The 14235-nt window shown below is 49.4% G+C and overlaps 1 protein-coding gene across 3 annotated transcripts in view; it reads left to right on the top strand.

The window, feature by feature from the left end:
- Positions 1 to 14235, top strand: part of LOC137854999 (interferon-induced very large GTPase 1-like) — an 81948-nt gene that overhangs the window by 9154 nt on the left and 58559 nt on the right. The window contains exons 2-3 of one of the 3 annotated variants that reach the window (XM_068679062.1): positions 5534 to 6152; positions 6690 to 8172. The exons of 1 other annotated variant lie outside the window; for it this stretch is intronic. The gene's annotated coding sequence lies outside the window, so the exon portion shown is untranslated. The remainder of the gene's footprint in view (positions 1 to 5533; positions 6153 to 6689; positions 8173 to 14235) is intronic. One more of the 3 variants, XM_068679061.1, reaches the window with a different exon arrangement.

Below are 14235 nucleotides of genomic sequence, written 5' to 3'. Positions count from 1 at the left end.
CAATTTGCCAGGCCTCACCATATTGAAACCCTAGCCATCTCCCCCTGTTCCAGGGAGATTTTACCTTCATGGCTTTCTTGATTGCAGCACAGGTCTCACACTCATGGGTAACCTGTGATGGCTTCAATGGTCAAGTCCACCCCTCGATCACGAGCCCATCTGTAAGTGGCATCCCTCCCCAGATGTCCTGATGTTTCATGGGCCCATCGAGCTACAAACAGCTCACCCTTACGTTCCCAGTCCAGGTCCACCTGAGCCACTTCAATTTTCGAAGCTCGATCCACTTCTTCGTTGTTCCGATGTTCTACAGTAGCGCGACTTGGGCATGTGGGCATCTACATGACGTACTTTAACATCCAGGTTTCCTACCCGGGCAGCAATATCTTGCCACAGGGTAGCAGCCCAGATAGGTTTACCTCTGCGCTGCCAGTTGCTCTCTTTCCATTGCTGCAGCCACCCCCACAGAGCATTTGCCACCATCCATGAGTCAGTATAAAGATACAATACTGGCCAATTTTCTCTTTCGGCGATATCTAGGGCTAGTTGTATGGCTTTTACTTCTGCATACTGACTCGACTCACCTTCCCCTTCCATGGCCTCCACAACTCGTCGTATGGGATTCCACACAGCAGCTTTCCATTTCCGATGACTCCCTATCACACGGCAGGATCCGTCAGTAAACAACGCATACCGCTTTCTGTCCTCTGGCAACTCATTGTATGGTGGTGCCTCTTCAGCACGGGTTACCTCTTCTGTTGGTACTCCGAAATCTCTACCTTCCGGCCAGTCCATAATCTCTTCCAGGATTCCTGGGCGATTGGGTTTTCCCATTCGAGCCCGCTGTGTAATTAGTGCTATCCACTTACTCCATGTAGCATCAGTTGCATGGTGTGTAGTGGGAATTTTCTCTTTGAACATCCAATGTAACACAGGTAACCGTGGTGCCAAGAGGAGCTGTGCCTCTGTACCCACAACTTCTGAAGCAGCTCGAACACCCTCATATGCTGTGAGTATTTCTTTTTCAGTTGGGGTGTAATTGGCTTCTGATCCTCGATAGCCCCGACTCCAGAAGCCCAGAGGTCGGCCTCGAGTTTCTTCTGGGGTTTTCTGCCAAAGGCTCCAGGTGAGGCCATGCTCCCCAGCTGCAGTGTACAGTATATTTTGCACAGCTGGTCCAGTACGGACAGGCCCAAGGGCTACTGCACGAGCTATTTCTTGTTTGATTTGTTCAAATGCCTGTTGTTGCTCAGGGCCCCACTCGAAATAGTTTCTCTTTCGAGTCACTCGATATAGAGGATTCACAAGCTGACTATAGCCTGGCACATGCATTCTCCAGAATCCCACGAGGCCTAGGAAAGCTTGCGTTTCTTTTTTGCTAGTTGGCGGAGACATTGCTGTTATTTTATTGATCACATCCATTGGAATATGGCGACGTCCATCCTGCCATTTTACCCCCAAGAACTGGATTTCCTGTGCAGGCCCCTTGACCTTGCTCTGTTTAATGGCAAAACCAGCTTTCAGGAGAATTTGGATTATTTTCTTCCCTTTCTCGAAAACTTCTTCTGCTGTGTTGCCCCACACAAGGATGTCGTCAATGTACTGAAGGTGCTCAGGGGCTCCCCCTTGCTCCAGTGCAGACTGGATCAGTCCATGGCAAATGGTAGGGCTGTGTTTCCACCCCTGGGGCAGCCGATTCCAGGTGTATTGGATGCCCCTCCAAGTGAAAGCAAACTGCGGCCTGCATGCTGCTGCCAAAGGGATGGAGAAAAATGCATTAGCAATATCAATTGTGGCATACCACTTGGCTGCCTTTGACTCTAGTTCATACTGAAGTTCCAGCATGTCCGGCACTGCAGCACTCAGTGGTGGCGTGACTTCATTCAGGCCGCAGTAGTCCACTGTTAGCCTCCACTCGCCATTAGACTTTCGTACTGGCCATATAGGACTATTAAAGGGTGAGCGAGTCTTGCTGATTACTCCCTGACTCTCCAGTCGGTGAATCAACTCATGGATGGGAATCAAGGAGTCTCGGTTGGTGCGATATTGCCGTCGGTGCACCGTTGTAGTAGCAATTGGTACCTGTTGTTCTTCAACCTTCAGCAATCCTACAACAGAAGGGTCTTCTGAAAGGCCAGGCAAGGTAGACAGCTGCCTAATCTTTTTTGTGCTCAAAGCAGCTATGCCAAAAGCCCACCGGTATCCTTTTGGATCCTTGAAGTACCCTCTCTTGAGATAGTCTATGCCAAGGATACATGGAGCCTCTGGGCCAGTCACAATGGGATGCTTTTGCCACTCATTCCCAGTTAGACTCACTTCAGCTTCCAGTACAGATAGTTGTTGGGATCCCCCTGTCACTCCGGAGATACAGGTGAGTTCTGTCCCTTGGTAGCCTGATGGCATTAAGGTACATTGTGCGCCAGTGTCCACTAAAGCTTTGTATTCTTGTGGTTCTGATGTTCCAGGCCATCGGATCCACACAGTCCAATAAATCCGGTTATCCCTCTCCTCTACCTGGCCAGAGGCAGGGCCCCTCTAGTCCTGGCTGGAGCGTCTGCCACTTAATTCTTGCAAATGAGAGGTAGAGGTCTCTTCATCAGGGTCAAGAATAACATCAGCTCTTCTACTGCCTCTGGGGTACTGCCCCATGGAAACTGGAGCAGCATTTCTCTTAGGAACCCCTCTTCTTGCTGCTGTATTTCCTTTCAGTTCACGTACCCGAGCAGCTAGGGTTGAAGTAGGTACACCATCCCATTTCCTCATATCTTCCCCATGGTCACGCAGAAAAAACCACAAGGTGCCACGTGGTGTACGTCTTGGGTACTCTCTCTCTTGAGCGCGCGAATGCTGATTCTTAGTGGCTGAAGTATCACTCTGTCCAAATGAGGGGGAATATACTCGTTCCACGAGCTTGTCAAGTCCTTTAGACAGTTTCTCCACAGCTGAGACACTGGACTGTAGCGGAGCAGAGAGATTGTCTTCATATTTTTGAAGCTGGCAGGACATATCATACAATGTTGGTCCCATCCCCTCATCCCAGTTAATTGATGCCAGGGTACTGGCATGTGCTGGTGGTGCACTCCGCACAAATCTGCGCCACATGGATGTTGTGCACTGGACTTCATCGGGGTCTTGAGGTGTCTGGGCATTGTCCAAATCACTATAAATCATCTCCCGCACAGCTAATTCCCGCAGATGCTGGAGACCTTTATCTATAGTGGTCCACTTGCCTATTTGATATACAATATCTTCCTTATGGGGATATCTTTCTCTCACAGCCGCCAGGAGTCGTCTCCAGAGGCTGAGGGCCTGTGCTCCTCTCCCGATTACTTTGTCGATTACCCTTTCTCTAGAGAGGGATCCCAGCTGCTTGGCTTCATTGCCTTCTAATTGTAGGCTATTGGCCACAGCATCCCAGCATCGAAGCAGCCAAGTGAGGATGTGTTCACCTGGGCGTCGACCATAATCCTTTCGTATTTCTCGCATCTCACTCAGGGATAAGGATCGAGTGATTTCTGATTCCTTTATGATTTCTGTCTCGTCTTCCTGCTGTTTTTGTGATGGCCCTGCTTTAGAGGTGCCTGCCATTTCCCCTTCTTCCTCCTCCTTAGGAGAGCCTTCTTCCCTTACTAAACGAGCTGACCTCCGTTTCCATTTTTTTGACTTGACTATGGGGGCGACTGATACCATAGTTGGTTGGTCTTTTGGGTCAGCCACATCGTGTGTTACTTGGTCATCATATTCAGAGACTTCCTCCCTCTCTTCAAGTTGCTGGATGATGTTAAACAGTGTTTGATAGGAATAAGCCAGGACCCAGCACAATGCTGCAAGCTGTCGTTCTCCGGCATTATCAGGGTCAGGACATACAACTCTCAAACATTCTACTAATTTTTTAGGATTTAGCACTTGCTCAGGGGTGAAGTTCAAAACTATTGGAGGAGACACTCGTGACAGGTATCTGCTAACATCATCCCACACACCTAGCCACTCACCACAAGACTGTTTCGGGACAGATTCCCAAGTAAGTTTTCTAAACAATCGACTAATCTTAGAGAGAAAATGAAACTGGTTGTTCAGAATTAGAAGTAGCAATACATGGGTTACAGATGGATCTTCAAAATACTCCCAAACGGTTGTAATTAGCCCACTGTGAAAGGAGGGAAAGGTACCATTCTTAATATTATTAATAAACTGGTGTCCAGATGAGAAAAGGAAGGCAGTGTAGTTCTGAATATTCTCTGAAAGATAGTTTCCATGGGACCCAAATGATAACAGTGCAGAGCCTGAATTCCAGATTAAAACCAAGGTCAGTGCTTGGCAGCACAGCGAATTAAAAAAAGTGAACACAGATTGTAGCACTTTGTCGGATCGGATATATAGGAGAAAGGAGAATATGACACGGATTGCATGACATAGGAACAAAGCTATTATTATTAACAGGGCAATGTACATGGTTACTAGCAAGCAAGCGTGTTAGTTATATGCGTTTAATCAATTCTATTGTTATCTCAACCCTTCGAGCCCCACGTTGGGCGCCAAAAAGGACTGTGGTGGTTTTACCGTACTGGGCAGCTAAACCCCACAACCGCTCTCTCACTCCCCCTCCTTTAGATGAGGAGGGGGAGAAGTAAAGCAAAGAACAACTCACGGGTTGAGATAAGGATAATTTAATTAAAGGGAAATAATTTTAATAATTAAATAAAGACTACCATGAACTAACAATTTAACTAAGGGGAAAATAAAAAGGGAAAGGGGAAAGGGAGGGGGAAAAAAAGGAAAATAAAAAGAAGGGAGGAAAACAAACAAACAAAATAAATGAAGGCTATATGGAAGTGCAGAGGAAAGAAATTACTCTCTACTTCCCACAAATGAGCGATGATTGACCACGTCCTTGAAGCAAGGCCTCAACGCACGCAGCCGGTGTTCGAGAGGAGGACCAACGTCTTCCAAACGAGAGCCCACCCCTCCCCTCTTCTTCCTGTTTCCACCTTTTATTGCTGAGTGTGACATCACATGGTATGGAATATCCCTTTGATTGGTTTAGGCCAGCTGCCCTAGTGATGTTTCTCTCCTCACCTTTTGCCCACCCCCTAGGAGGGTTAGAGAAAGGCCTAATACTGTGCCACTGCTGCTCAGCAGCAGACACAACACTGGTGTGATAACACTGCTGTTCCAGCTACAAGTACAGAGTACGGCACTGTATGGGCTGCTGCTGGGAAAGTTAACATTCCAGCCAGACCCAATACACTGTCCCGTGAAGGGAACCTTCCAAAAATCTCCGTGGTGAGCCCAGGAGCTGTTTGTGGGCTGGTGGCTGGCGTTGCTGGAGCTGGCAGGCGCTTTTGAGAGTCATCACGCAGCACTTGCAGGGCAAGCAGGTGATCAGGCCCAGTCAGCATGGGTTTAAGAAAGGCAGGTCCTGCTTGACAAACCTGATCTCCTTCTGTGACAAACTGATGCGCTGGGTGGATGAGGGAAAGACTGTGGATGTGGTCTACCTTGACTTCAGCAAGGCTTTTGACACTGTTTCCCACAGCATTCTCCTCAAGAAACTGGCTGCTCTTGGCTTGGACTGGCGCACTCTTCATTAAGTTCGCAGATGACACCAAGTTAGGTGCATGTGTCGATCTGCTCGAGGATAGGAAGGCTCTGCAGGAGGATCTGGATAGGCTGCACCGATGGGCTGAGGTCAACTGCATGAAGTTCACCAAGGCCAAGTGCCGGGTCCTGCACCTGGGGCGCAATAACTCCAAGCAGAGCTACAGGCTGGGAGAGGAGTGGTTGGAGAGCTGCCAGGCAGAGAAGGACCTGGGAGTGATGGTGGACAGTCGGCTGAATATGAGCCAGCAGTGTGCTCAGGTGGCCAAGAAGGCCAACGGCATCCTGGCTTGTATCAGAAACAGTGTGACCAGCAGGGCTAGGGAGGTGATCGTCCCCCTGTACTCGGCTCTGGTGAGGCCGCACCTCGAGTACTGTGTTCAGTTTTGGGCCCCTCGCTACAAGAAGGACATCGAGGTGCTTGAGCGGGTGCAGAGAAGGGCGACGAAGCTGGTGAGGGGCCTGGAGAACAAGTCCTACAAGGAGCGTCTGAGGGAGCTGGGCTTGTTCAGCCTGGAGAAGAGGAGGCTCAGGGGTGACCTTATCGCTCTCTATAGGTACCTTAAAGGAGGGTGTAGAGAGGTGGGGTTTGGCCTATTTTCCCACGTGCCTGGTGACAGGACGAAGGGGAATGGGCTAAAGTTACGCCAGGGGAGTTTTATGTTGGATGTTAGGAAGAACTTCTTTACCAAAAGGGTTGTTAGGCACTGGAACAGGCTGCCCAGGGAAGTGGTGGAGTCACCATCCCTGGAAGTCTTTAAAAGACGTTTAGATGTAGAGCGTAGGGATATGGTTTAGTGGGGACTGTTTGTGTTAGGTCAGAGGTTGGACTCGATGATCTTGAGGTCTCTTCCAACCTAGAAATTCTGTGATTCTGTGACAGGGCGTACTGCTCAACAATAAAATCTAGGGGAGCTAGCCTGGGTGGGGGGCTGCCACTGCTAAAGCAAGGGTTAGGCTTCAGTCAGTGGTTGGTGACCAATTGCACTGTGTATCACTTGCTTTGGGTATTTGTTGGTTTATTATTAATCACCATCATCATCATTATCCATTCCTTTTCTGTCCTATTAAACTGTCTTCTTCTCAACACGCAGGTTGAGAAGATTGGCTCAGCAATCACATCTGCTAGCTCCCTCAGCACCCTCCGGTGGATCCCATCTAGCCCCATGGACTTGTGGTGTTGCCTGGATCAGTCCAAGGCAAACAGTGGGGCTGCGTTTCCACCCCTGGGGCAGTCGATTCCAGGTGGACTGGACGCCCCTGCAAGGGAAAGCAAACTGGGGCCTGCATGCCATTAGTCCACTGTCTTCATAATTCTGGAGTTAGCCGGACACTAAACACTGTTGGTCCCATCCCATCAATCCAGTTCATCACTGCCAGCATGCTGGCACACGATGGTGGTGCTCTGTATAAACTTCCACCATGTGGAACAAATTTCATCTGGATCCTTGGGTGCCTGGTCATCGTCCACATCACCATAAACCGTCTCGAGCACAGCTCATTCCCTCAGGTACTGGAGACCTTTCTCCACGGTGGTCGACTTGCCTGGCTGATGTACAGTACCTTCCTTGAGGGGATGGATACCTTTCCTTCACGCCTGACGTGGGCCATCTCCAGATGCTAAGGACTTGTGCCCTTTCCCAATCACTTTGCAAGGACCCTTTTCCTAGAGAGGGATTACAGCTGCTTGGCTTCCTTGCCTTCTGATTCCCAGCTACCAGCCCCAGTATCCCAGCATCAGAGCAGCCAGGTGAAAATGTGCTCATGTAGGTGACAGCTGAAATCCTTTTGCTACCTCGCACCTCTCTCAGGGATAGGGTTCATGTGGATTCTGACTCTGCTACGATTTCTGTCTCTTCTCCCTCCCATTTCTGTGATGGCTCTGCTTTAGAGCTGCCTGCTTCTTCCACTTCCCCTTCTGTTGCGGGATTTTTTGAAACAGCAAAGATCCCATGGCTTGCTGTAGCTGAGCAAACCAAGCTACCAGGGCAACTATGAGAAGTTCCCATGACAGTGTTCCCACATCGCCCAATTGAGGAATTCAGAAAAATATTGTTACCAGTAGCTGGCTTCAAGGACAAGGTCTATGTGACTGCTAATCACAAGTTTTCTTGCAGGTGGGGTTGTTTTCTTGTAGTTGTTTGTCTGAGTGCTTTTGAGCAATAATCTTGTGTGAAACACTGTCCGCCCCTGTTAAGTTCACTCTAAAAGTTAGGCTATTCGGGCAATAAAATGGAGCGTGATCTGACTCTCCTGGTGTCTGTCATGCATTCAGCCGTGCTTCCTGCAACACCCTTTCCTTCCGTGGAGGAGTGCTTGGGGATGTGGCTGCTCCAGCACAGCCAGCAACTGCCAAGTTTCACTTTCTGGCACTGCCTGAAAGGTAATAGCCTGACTTCCAGGAAAGGAAAAAATATCTCCCTGCTGTGTAACCAATAAACTGTGGCTAGTGCAGGGGCTTGGGGCTCTATAAAGAGTGGGGTCAGGAAAGGGCTGAGGCTGTGCAGGGGCTGCGCTGAGATGGCGCGGGAGCTGGGCTGAGACGCTACTGGAGCTGCAGAGCACCAGGGAGGGCAGGTAGGTCCCTGCTGACATGCACTGGGCAGGGTAGGGGCCACATGCGGAGACCCCTTGGCCTCCTGCTCGCTGTTTCACCCATCTCCTGCTGGGCTGCGAGATGCCAGGAGGGCAGAAGGGCTTTTCACACAGGGGAAACGGGCTCTGCTCGGGTGTCGGGGATGGAGGAGCAGCTCCCTCCAGTCAGGCTGCTGCAGGATGTGGGGGGGCGTGCTGCAAGGGCTGCCCTGGAGGGCAGGGAGGATCTGGGGGCCGGGGCAGGAGCAGGCAGGTAAGCAGGAGGCCCCCTGGGACAGCCCAATGCCCCGCAGAGGTGCGAAGCCTGGTGGTGGGGCTAGATAGGGCAGTGATTGCTAAACTCTCCTTACCTTGACCCACGAGCTTGTCTTGCTTTTGTGTCTCCACTTTTCTCCCAGTCCTTTTGGTGGGGAGCGGGGGAGCAGCTGCTGGGTTCTCCTTGTTGGCCGGGGCCAACCCAGCACAGGGGTCCTCTCTCTGTCTTGGGGGCTGCCGCATCACCCACAGCAGGCAGAGGCACAGTCAGGGTGGAGTAATTTTTTTCCTTGTAGCTGCTATAGGCTATGGGTTTGATTTAGGATGAGAAGGATGCTGACAGCACCAATGTGTTAGTTGTTGCGGAGCAGTGCTTGCACAGAGCCAAGGACTTTCCTGCTCCTCATGCTGTCCTGGCAGCGAGGAGCCCAGGGTGCACAATGAGCCAGGAGGGGACAGAAGCAGGACAGCTGACCCCAAGGAACCAAAGGATGTCCCATTCCAGAGGGCGTACTGCTCAGCAATAAAATCTAGGGGAGCTGGCTCGGGTGGGGGGCGGCCGCCGCTAAAGCGAGGGTTAGGCTTCAGACAGTGGTTGGTGACCAATTGCACTGTGTATCACTTGCTTTGGATATTTGTTGGTTTATTATTATCACCATCATCATCATTATCCCTTCCTTTTCTGTCCTATTAAACTGTCTTCTTCTCAACACGCAGGTTTTTAGCACTTCATAGTATCCTAAATTGGTTTGGATTGGAAGGGACTGTGGTGGTACTGTTCTTCTAAGCATTTGAGCTCTACCATAACTGCTCTCTCTCTCCCCGTCCTCATAGGAAAAGTGGGAGAAAATGCAATGAAAAGGGCTCGTGGATTGAGATAAGGACAGGGAGATCACTCAACAAGTGCGCTTAGATAAGCTTCTAAGAGCATCTGGATTTTTTTTTGCCCTTTAACTTTTTTTTTCTTCAGTTCCCTCCCCCATCCTGCTGTGGGTGTGGGGGGAGCCAGCGAACGGCTGTGTGGTGCTTTGCTGCCTGCCTGGTTAAACCACAACATCCTCCAACACCACCCCAGTGGGCTTCATGCTCCTCTGGCAGCTCCCCCAGGGCCCTTCCACCATGGCCCTGGGCAGGCGTTGGCTGCTCCCTGCATCGTGCTCTGAAACCAGCCCCAGAGGCATAGTCTGTGCATTGCCAGGTCATCTTCCCGACCATGAGAAACCAAGGCTCCAAATGCTAAAGAATCCTAAAATGGTTTGAGATGGAAGACATATTATATTATAGATCATTGTGGTTGTTCTGCTCGAGTGGGCAGCTGAGCTCCACCACAGCCACTCTCTCACTCCCCCTCCTCAAAGAGGAATGGGGAGAAAATACAATGAAAAGGGCTCAAAGGTTGAGATAAGGACAAGAAGATCACACAGTAATTATTAGTGAGGGGAAAACAGACTCAGCATAGGGAGACAGTAAGATTTATTGCTTATTACTAACAAACTAGAGAAGTGAGAAACAAAGGAAAGAAACCAAAAGCACCTTCCCCCCCCATCCACCCTCTTCCACCTCCTCCCCCCGAGCGGCACGGGGGAATGGGGGTTATGGTCAGTCTACAGCACTTCTTCTCTGCCGCTCCTTCTCGGTCACTCTCGTCCCCTGTGCTGTGGGGTCCCTCCCACGGGATGCAGTCCTTGACGAACTGATCCGGCGTGGGCTTCCCACAGGCAGCAGCTCTTCCAGAGCTGGTCCAGATATGGGTCCGTACCACGGGGTCCATCCCTCAGGAGAAAACTGCTCCAACCTGGCTCCCCTACGGGCAGCAGCTCCTCCCAGGTCACCTGCTCCTGCCTGGGCTCCTCTCCACGGGCTACAGGTCCGGCCCGGAATCTGCTCCGGCAGGGGTCTTCCACAGGCAGCAGCCTCCATCGGTGCAGGGCCACCTGCTCCACCGTGGTCTCCTCCACGGGCTGCAGCGTGGAACCCTGCTCCACCGTGGCACTCCATGGGCTGCAGGGGGACATCCTGCTTCACCATGGTCCTCACCACAGGCCGCAGGGGACTTCTGCTCCAGCGCCTGGAGCACCTCTCCCCCTCCTTCTGCACTGACCTTGGCACCTGCAAGGCTGTTTCTCACTCCCTTGACTCTCCTGGCTGCTGTGTGGTGCAGCGTTTTTTTCCCTGTCTTAAATATGCTCTCACAGAGGCGCAAAACAACATCGCTTATTGGCTCAGATCTGGAAAACAATGGGGCCCTTCCCAAACATGGGGCGGCTTCTAGATCTTTCTCACAGAAACGACCCATATGGCTCCCTGCTACCAAAAACTTGCCACGTAAACCCACTACACTAACCCTCTCCAGCAATTGTTTAAGATGATTATTCTCATGCACATATTTATCATTTTCAGTCACAACTTTGTCATCCTCAGTCGAAAGTTTATCCACTCTGATTCCTAATGTTTTTCCCGTCTCCCTTTCCAAGGCCAATGATGATTTCCATAGCTCATTCTCTGATTTCAAAGCTGAATGTTCCGCATCAGAGATCAGTTTGGGAGCAGGAGTTTCCTTAACTTCTTCCTGAGCACAAGACAAACAGGCTCCTGACACAGCACAAATTGCACCTTTACCCTTTCTTTGACCAATCTTTCGTGAAGCCTGACACTGCTCAATGCACTCTACCACTTTCTCCTCATCTTTCCAAAACTTTTGGGAAAACTCCTTCCCTACCTGGGAAAGGGCACATTTGTATTTTTGCAGCAGTTTATCCATAGCAATCCTGCCAACTACACCAATTGTACTGTCACGTTAAGGGGTGTAGCTGATTAACCGTTATGGGCCTGGTTGGATTCAGGGTACTGAACCAGTCGGACATTCACTAATAAGGCGTTAACTGTCTGGGGCTCCAGTCAGACATTCACCAATAACACGTTAACCGTCTGGAGGGTCTGGTTGGATTCAGAACACTGAACTATCACAGTCACGGATAACCACCCTTACCCTAGTTGCACTTAATGAGAGCTATCACAGTGCAATCAAGTATGGTTTATTATAGCAACAGATAACCAGGTTCTTTTGGATTGCTGGCGATAGTGACTGTCTGCAAAAGCAAGCTAGCATGCATGAAATACACAGGTGTTACAGGGGTTACAGGTGCGCAGCCTAGAAATAAACGCGTTAAAAGGATCAAAGAGTCTAGACAGATTTATAAGCAAGTATTCAGATCTCACCCAAAGGCGTCCCAATGGGGGGGAAAAAGAGGCTCAGCCCGTCAACTGATCCCAGGAGTCAGGAGGTCCTAAGGATGTTGTATTTCCTCGGGATGGTATCTCCGCTGATGGTGGTATCTTCCCTGACATCCCCTCTCTCTTAGGCCAATTCAAATTATTTTCTATCTTTTAGGTGGAGCATGAGTGACTCTAGTCAAGCATATCTTAGTTATGATTGGTGAAAAGTTCTCCCGTCTCCGTTTAAAGTAATAGGTCCCAAAAATTCAGGGCGCTTGCTCAGTGAGGGGCGGTCGCACCTTGGAGGCGGGTAGCTTTTGGGATGGAAGAGTGTTTTGGTATTATAATGATATTATAATGAGCAAAAAGTACACTAGGGTACAGCATTTGTCAAAGCATGACAGATCCTTGGCTCAGGGTGGCAAAAGTGCAGCTTATCGGTCTCGGTGGGCACAAGAACAATAAAGTCCCCACCTGGTTACAAAGCCTAGCCGTGGTGTCTCCACTCCACTCTACACTCCGTACTGTTCCTTAGGGCTAGCACACCAAGTTTCCCCAGAGCGAGAGCATCTAAGGTTGGAAGTCCAGGGAACGCTCAGGTAATGCAGCTATGCCCTACCCTGAAAGCCTCTTCAATGCTGTACGTTTTCTTTAAAACGTGAATGTTAGTTTTATTTCCCTAGTTACCTCAGGCAATTACACCACAGGAGTGCAGCTGCCCAGCAAAGTAAAACCCCCATACCTGCACACCAGGGGCACAGGGTGTACCTGGGGATGCGGATGCCCCAGCAGCCTGGCTCAGCCGCAGCACAGCCAGCAGCTGCCAAGTTTCACTTTCAGGTGCTGTATCATCTAATGGCCTGACTTCCAAGAAAGAAGCAAGCCTCTTCCTGCTGTGTAAACAGGAAACCGCAACCTGTGAAGAGGCTTGGGCCTTTATAAAAGTGGGGTCAGAGCTGGGCTTAGGCAGTGCAGGAGCTGGGCTGAGAGGCTGCTGGAGCTGGGCTGAGGCAGTGCAGAAGCTGCAGAGCACCAGGGAGGGCAGGTAGGTCCCCGCTGACTTGCGCTGGGCAGGGCAGGGGCCACAGCGGAGGCCCCTAGACCTCCTTGGCCTCCAGTGCCTGCAACACCCTCTCAGTGAATGTTAATTTTATATTTAGAATATATATTCTAAATATATAACATAGAATAGAATATATAATAGATAGAATATATAATATATTGAATATATAATATATAAAATATGTAATATGTAGAATAGAATATTATATAAATATAATATATAATATATAGAATTGTTTATTTAATATATAATATGTATATTATATAATATAATATATATTCTAAATATATAATATAGAATAATCGAATATATATTTAGAATATATTTTAAATTTAGAAGTATTTAGTTTATCTTTGCCTTGTTTCCTGTTGTCACATTAAGGGGTGTAGCTGATCAACCGTTATGGGCCTGGTTGGAGTCAGCGTACTGAACCAGTTGGACGTTCACCAATAACACGTTAACTGTCTGGGGGTCCCGTTGGATTCAGAACACTGAACTATCACAGTCACAGATAACCACCCTTACCCTAGTTGCGCTTAATGAGAGCTATCACAACGCAATCAAGTATGGTTTATTATAGCAACAGCTAACCAGTTTTTTTTGGATTGCTGGCGATAGTGACTGTCTGCAAAAGCAAGGTAGCATGCATGAAATACTCAGGTGTTACAGGTGTTACAGGTGCGCAGCCTAGAAATAAACACGTTAAAAGGATCAAAGACTCTAGAGAGATTTATAGGCAAGTATTCAGATCTCACCCAAAGGCTTCCCAATGAGGGGGAAAAAGATGCTGATCCCAGGAGTCAGGAGGTCCTAAGGATGTTGTATTTCCTCGGGATGGTATCTCCCCTGATGGTGGTATCTTCCCTAACATCCCCTCTCTTGGGCCAATTCATATTATTTTCTATCTTTTAGGTGGAGCATGAGTGACTCTAGTCAAGCATATCTTAGTTATGATTGGTGAAAAGTTCTCCCGTCTCCATTTAAAGTAATAGGCTCCGAGAAATTCAGGGTGCATGCTCAGTGAGGGGCGGTCGCACCTTGGAGGCGGGTAGCTTTTGGGATGGAAGAGTGTTTTGGTATTATAATGATATTATAATGAGCAAAAAGTACACTAGGGTACAGCATTTGTCAAAGCATGACAGATCCTTGGCTCAGGGTGGCAAAAGTGCAGCTTATCGGTCTCGGTGGGCACAAGAACAATAAAGTCCCCACCTGGTTACAGAGCCTAGCCGTGGTGTCTCCACTCCACTCTACGCTCCGTGCTGTTCCTTAGGGCTAGCACACCAAGTTTCCCCAGAGCGATAGCATCTAAGGTTGGAAGTCCAGGGAACGCTCAGGTAATGCTATGCCCTACCCTGAAAGCCTCTTCAATGCTGTACATTTTCTTTAAAATGTGAATGTTAGTTTTATTTCCCTAGTTACCTCAGGCAATTACACCACAGGAGTGCAGCTGCCCAGCAAAGGAAAACCACCATACCTGCACACCTGGGGAGCAGGGTGTACCTGGGGAT

This window comes from Anas acuta, chromosome 3 (genome assembly GCF_963932015.1).
Source record: "Anas acuta chromosome 3, bAnaAcu1.1, whole genome shotgun sequence".
Taxonomy (NCBI): domain Eukaryota; kingdom Metazoa; phylum Chordata; class Aves; order Anseriformes; family Anatidae; genus Anas; species Anas acuta.
This window is presented reverse-complemented; position numbering and strand designations above follow the sequence as displayed.